The following is a 6,985-nucleotide window of genomic DNA, read 5'->3' on the forward strand; positions in this document are numbered from 1 at the left end:
CAGGGTGGGGGTTATGGCTGCGATTCACATTACGGTGTGTAGAACAATGGTACGTTGTCGGATTGACGCGGTCAATGGCTGTCAATGGCGACTTGTCTCCTTTGAGCTGCAGAGCCAATTAAGCTCCCTGCGCATATACTTCGGGCAGGCTTCCTTTTTTGCGCTCGATGTCCCAGGAATGTGCCAGGATTCTGGAAATAGCCGTTTTTGAGAATTTTTTTTTTTGGTTTAGAAGATGGCACACACGTACGAGGTTTCGTTGAAGTTGATTCTGTGGTCTGAATCTTTGGAATGTCCGGGTACACAGGACTGCGCTCTCTTGCGAAGTTGCGGACGTCGTTTTTATGTTGCTGAATTCTTTCTTTCAGTTTTTTTTTCGACGATGTAGCTTACGTCGCAGTCGCCGCAAGGCTCTTTCCCTCGTGACCGGTCTTTGGGAACATGTAGGCAAAGCGCAACAGTGTTTGTGGGCTTGTGCGCAACCTGGAGACCCCTTTTCTCAGGATTCGGGCGGTGGTTTTGCTGCCATCTCGGTCATAAGGCAGAGTGACGTACTTTGGTGCTGGCATTGGTTGCTGTTCGTGCACGTGCTTCGGTTGTAGTGCTTCGGTTTTGCGTTTTCTGCGATGGAAAAAAGGAAGAAAACAGATACTCACTGTTTTGCACCGGGATGCAAAACTGGATATCCCGGGCATCGAGTGGAAAACGGACGGAAGCTTTCTGTATTTGCAGCACCCGAAGATGCGGAACGTCGAAATGTTTGGGAGCGAACTTTGAAGTACGACGACAAGCCTCTTGCTGAAACGTCTGCGATCTGCGAGAGACACTTTGAAGAGCATTTCATCCTTCGGGATTACATACATGTGATTGACGGCAAAGAAATCCGGCTTCCTCGAGGCAAGCCTGCCTTAGCTCCAGATGCGGTGCCGACACTGCTACCAGGTCTACCTAAATACCTCTCGAAGCCTTCTTCTAAACCGAGGGCAGAAAGAAAGCGCCGCGAGGTCGCTGCAGCAGGACCCAGAAAGAAATCTCGGCTGTCTCGTTGTGATGAGCACGAAAACGAAAACTCGGACAGGAGCTCCAACTCGATCGGTGACTTCAAACAAGCTGAGCAAGTCGTGCAAACAGGCGATCTTCATTTCATCGCTGAGAATGTAACAGTACCGAAGTTGTGGACGAGGCTGAACACACCGGATCTTGATGCTCTGCTATATGCAACAACACAGGCCACCAAGACACCGTTTACTGTATTCCATGAAAAAGTGGTGTGGTTCAGCTCGGATGGGGCAAGTGGAATTGTGGCCAAATGCTATTTCAATGGAAAAGAAAAGGAATGCAGAGGAATTATCTACCTTCATGAGGCAGCAGATATTCTAAAAGAAGCTGACTGTGCACGGATTTGCGCAGGTGCTATGAGTGCAGAGACGTATCACGAACTGAATGAGATGCTGCCCTTCAAGATGAAAAGCACGCTGAATCTTCTCAACAGCAAAGCCTTTAGCAAGTTCTGCCTTGGTGCAGCCACAGCTGAAGGTAAGCGCTTCTTGTATCATAAAGCGCACGTTTCAGTTATTTTTTTGAGCAGATCGAAGACGTGCTATGTCGGCGTATTATTTAATGAATTTCATTCCATTTTTTTTAATTTCCCGCCCTTCGCCACTGGCTGAAGCAATGCCCCGCATCCGCATTTCTTTATTGGCTCAATACCGCCGCTTCAAGCAATGGTGAGGGGCGGGAAATTCAAAACTGAAATGAAATCTGGAAAGACTCATTATATATACCGGCCCTGTTTTCATATTTAGTACATGGATCAGCAACCAACTTTGTGTATTTTGCTTTTGTTTTGCAGGCGGGATCTGTGTTAGCTGCAGATACCTAAGAAAAGCACTTGTCACCAGAAAGTCAAAGTTAAATACAAAGACCGTGAAAAGGAATTTGTCCCAGCGACTAAGAATTACCAGTCAGAAAACAAAACGGCTCAGTCTACGTTTGAGGAACCTTGCAAGTAAGATAACTGCCATGAAAGAAGGAAACTCCAAAACAAGCGAAGCGACATTCCAGCGTAGAATTGAATCGCTAACCACAAAGCAGCAAGAAGCAGCTTTGCACATGTTTAAAGCATCGAAAAGAAAAAGCAGGAGAGAGATGATGTACTCAAAAGCGTGGTTCCTTGAATGCATATTATTACGCGAATGAAAGGTCCGCGGCTCTATGAGCACATGCGCAAGCAAAACATCCTCACTTCGCCAAGCAAAGTGACATTGCAGAGGTATCTCAAGTCATACAGGACAGGATTTGGCTTTAACGAAAATGTCCTGAACATTCTGAAGCAAAAGACTTCCACCATGGATATCTGCAAGAGACATGGTGGACTCATTGTGGACGAAATGAAATTATCAGAAAACCTTTGAGTCTCCTCTTCAGGACATATTCAAGGCTTTGTGGAAATGTCAAAATTTACCCAAAGAAGTGAATGCACAATGTGGCTGACCACGGGATGGTTATAATGTTTGTGCCATTTGCTGGCAAGTGGACACAGATACTTGCATGTTTTGCTACTCGGGGAAACATGAAAGGAGATCTTTTGACAAAAGTCATGCTGGAAGCTGTAATACTGGCAGAAAATTCTGGCCTGTTTGTTGACTTCATTACCTCTGATGGAGCAACTTGGAATCGCAAGATGTGGACAGTAATGGGCATTCAGGCAACTGCATCGAGCACAAAATGCAAAGCACAACATCCCGTTGATGGAAAGCGGTTTCTTCATTTCGTCTCTGACTTTCCGCATCTGGTTAAATTCGTAAGAAATGGACTTCTGCACCGAGGCTTGAATACACCAGCCGGACATGTAAGTGCTCAAGCATATTCAAGCATTCCACTAAGAAAATATTTATTGCTTACAGAAAATTGGATACTTTCGTTGGCGGTGAAAGAACGTGCGTGCTATTTAACTGTTTAAAATGCTGCACGTTGTCTGTTGCAATGCCACATCGGATTCTTGCTCGCTTTGTTTATCTCAATACAGTATAGCGAGCAGAATTTTTTTTGTTATCTTATTTGTTTCAGGTGTCTATCTATCCAGTTCGAGAAGCCTTAAAACTAGATGGCTCCAACATGACGCTCCAGGCCATGCCAGGCATCACTGCACGCCACACACAGCCGAACAACTTCGAAAAAATGAGAGTAACATATGGGTTTCAGCTCTTTGGTGACAGCGTTCTTAATGGCCTCCAGCTGTACAAGAGCGAGATTGAGCACCACTGTGGAAGCATTCAGCCTGTCCTGACTTTTTTTGGGTAAGAAAAAAGTACGACTGCGGGCACTATTCTCCCTAAGTATGTTCCACGTCATTTTCTAATATTATGTTTTGCCTCTGCCAGAATGATGAGGGACCTTATTGAAATTATGACGTCTCGATATCCCGCTGAAGCTCTGCGTCCGGATTCCCCTTCTGAGGACAAGTTGCTCTCATTTTTGGCGTACATTTGCGAGTGGGAAGCTCACGCCCGCGAGCGTGGTGGTTTCTTGTCCAACTCTACAGCAGTTGGACTTAGGGTCACTATCGGCAGCACACTGTCCCTGATGGACTACCTGGCACGTAGCGTTGGGTATAAATTCATTATGACGTCAAGTCTCAGCCAGGATCCAGTGGAGAACTTGTTTGGCATCGCCAGGCAGTCGTCAGGTTGCAACACGCACCCAACCCCAGAGCAGTTTTTAATAACTGTGTCGTGCCTAAGCTCTTATAACCTTGCCAAGTCAGTTTCTCATGGCAACGCAGAGTCAGGTGTTTTGGATTCTTTACTTAGTGCTGATGCTGTTCCAGGGGCAATAAACACCAAGCAATCACTCATTGATAAATTGATTGCTGATGGTGATCTGTGCAGTGCTGAGCTTGTTGTAAAAGAACTGAAAGATCCAGCTTCCGACCACATGGCATGTGTATCCGCAAGGAGTGATCAGCGTCTTATTTTTTTATATTGCTGGATATGTAGCACGAAAGTTCTTGGCTAAATCACCATGTGATGTATGCAGAAAGCTCCTGCTTGCTGACGAAACTGACATACGAAACCTTCGCGCATCACATTTTACACGCCTAAAGGACAAAGGAGGCCTTTTATATCCGTCCGGTTTTCTTTTTATGTTTCTGGAAAAGCTGGAGAATCTTTTCACCAGCTTTTTCAGCACGCATGAGCTTCACCACGAAAGTGTGATGGATATTATCGCACTTTTTCGTTGCAAGCACAAAGATAATATTGGCTGTCCTGATCACTCTGAATTACTGAGTGCTGAGATGATGGCATTTTATGTGACAACAAGGTTGCACTTTTTTGTGAAGTCGCTGAACCGTTCCAGGGTGCAGAAGCGCGAAGCCGCAAAATATCTTAAACTTAGTCGCACCACGTAAGTCGCACTTTCCACGACATTTTTATTTCGTTTCCTATATATTTTTCATATGAATGTCATTATTTTCAAAGTGTGTTTACTTCTAGGTTGTCACAGTATGTAACTATTTAACATGTATAGGACTGTATATATAATACATATGTTCGTGCTTTTGTAATACGATTGCTCATGCGTGCATTTTTATTGTATTTAAGATTCGATTATTTAATGTTGCTGTAAATATACATGTCTTTTATTGCGGAAAGGTATGCTGTTATCATGGTTTCTTTTCTCGTGCTTGTTCAAGTTTTGTAGTGAGCACATTGCTTTCACGTCTGAATATATGTAGGCATTCCTTTGCGTTTGGAGTTCAGTTCTGATGCACAGAAAGCAGCAACTGCATAGATTTGCAAAACCGTCGTGTCTGATCGAGAAGCGTCTTAGTTGTACATTTTCACTAAATTCATTTTCGTCTTTCTCAACTAGCTGCAATCAACTTGTTCAGTGCTGTAATGTCATGCAACTATATTATATCCGGCTATTAATTGTTCTTGTTCCGCCACTGTAAAAAACCAGGCTCAGTACGCCTGTGAATTTATATTGCACAGAAACAAATAAAGGAAGAATACGGACAAATTAATATTGCGATGTGTTGTTATCATAACGAGTGCCGTGAAGTGAAACCGTCGAGGTCATCTCCGGACCCATAGCAATTACTATCCCATTTCGTCGGGAACACATTCAGCCTGACCTTCCTGAAAATAAGAAAAATGAAACCTTGGAAGAACAGAGGTAAACAGTTGGCCTTTTTTCCCGAAATTAAACGCGCTTGCAACTCCCTGATTTCCTTCTAAAAGCCTCAGTCATTTCTTTTGTGCCTTTACATCAGCAGCCAAGCGGTGATGAATAAAAAAAGGGGATACTTACGCGATAATGCCACAACAAAAAGCGCGACTCTCCGATCGGCCCCCCTTAGCCACGCACCGCGCGCAGCGGCAGCGCGCTCGCTTCTGCTCCGATGGATGGATGGATGGATGGATGGATGGATGGATGGATGGATGGATGGATGGATGGATGGATGGATGGATGGATGGATGGATGGATGGATGGATGGATGGATGGATGGATGGATGGATGGGTGGGTGGGTGGATGGACGGACGGACGGACGGACGGACGGACGGATGGATGGATGGATGGATGGATGGATGGATGGATGGATGGATGGATGGATGGATGGATGGATGGATGGGTGGATGGATACGGCTGAACCCTTTAAATCGAGCGGTGGCTCAAGCCACCTAGCCATGTCTTCTGAAATTTTACTCCTGTCTTGGTTTTAGCCACCAATCAGATAACCTTCGCTTGGTTACTTCTAACCTCTTAAAATCCACTTTCCCTTCACTATCCCTAAACCCCAATACCTTGGGTAAGTCAGCCCCGCTGCTTTCCACTGTAGGGTGAAGCCCTTTACAGAAAAGTATCAAGTGTTCAGCCGTTTCGTCCTCCTCTCCGCACGCTACGCACAAAGTGTCTATCTCATGGTACCTGACTCTATACGTCTTATTAGTCCGCAAAACTCCAGTAACAAAGAGCTTCCCCTACAATTATCATAGATACTTTCTTTGGCAATTTCCTGTTTAAAGGTCCGGTATGTTCCCAGTGCCGATTTCGTCAGCATCCCTGTTTTCCACAGAGCTCTCTCTGTTTCTTTAACCTTTTTTCTTAACCGATAATTGCTGATTTGCCCCCTTACTGCTGTCCAGATATTTGCTTGTCAATTTTCTAGTTCGCTTTCTCCATTTCGTGTCAACATTCTTTATATACAGGTATCTGAAAACTTTCCTAGCCCACTGCTTTTCCTCCATTTTTCTAAATCGTTCCTCAAATGCTATCTTACTGCTAGCCTCTCTGCTCTCGAAACACGCCCATCCCATATCACCCTGTACCCCTTGATTTGGAGTATTTCCATGTGCTCCCAAAGCTAACCTCCCTACTCCCCGTTGTTTAATTTCTAGCCTTGCTTGAACATCTGGCCTCATACACAGGACCGCATTACCGAAGGTCAGGCGAGGGACCATCACCCCTTTCCAGATCCCTCTTACCACCTCATACCTATTGTAATTCCACAGTGCCCTATTTTTCATGACAGCTGCATTCCTACTAGCTTTATTCATAACATATTTTTCATGCTCTGCCAGATACTCAGCACTGTTATTTATCCACACCCCAAGATACCTGTACTCATTCACTACTTTTAGCACGAGCTCCTGTATTCTATGCTCGCCGCCCTCTTCATTAAATATCATGACTGCAGATTTTTCCTTACTATACTTGAAGCCTAATCTATCTCCCTCTGTACTGCATATGTCTAACAACTTCTGCAGGTCTTCCTTGTTGTCAGCCATTATCACTATATCGTCCGCGTATATTAGTCCCGGTAATGTCTGTTTAATCCATTCCCCTTGCTTGAAAAAAGATAGGTTGAAGCCTAGTCCGCTCCCCTCTAGCTTGGTCTCCAACCCTTGCAGGTACAACATGAACAACAAAGGGGACAGAGGACATCCTTGCCTAAGCCCCCGCTGTATCTCTACAGGC

At 44.9% G+C, this 6,985-nt stretch overlaps 1 pseudogene; it reads left to right on the top strand.

Annotated features, from left to right (window-relative positions):
- Positions 1-626: 626 nt before the first annotated feature.
- On the top strand, positions 627-4,411 carry LOC144128177 (uncharacterized; annotated as a pseudogene).
- Positions 4,412-6,985: the final 2,574 nt, after the last annotated feature.

Source organism: Amblyomma americanum, chromosome 1, assembly GCF_052857255.1.
Source record: "Amblyomma americanum isolate KBUSLIRL-KWMA chromosome 1, ASM5285725v1, whole genome shotgun sequence".
Lineage (NCBI taxonomy): Eukaryota > Metazoa > Arthropoda > Arachnida > Ixodida > Ixodidae > Amblyomma > Amblyomma americanum.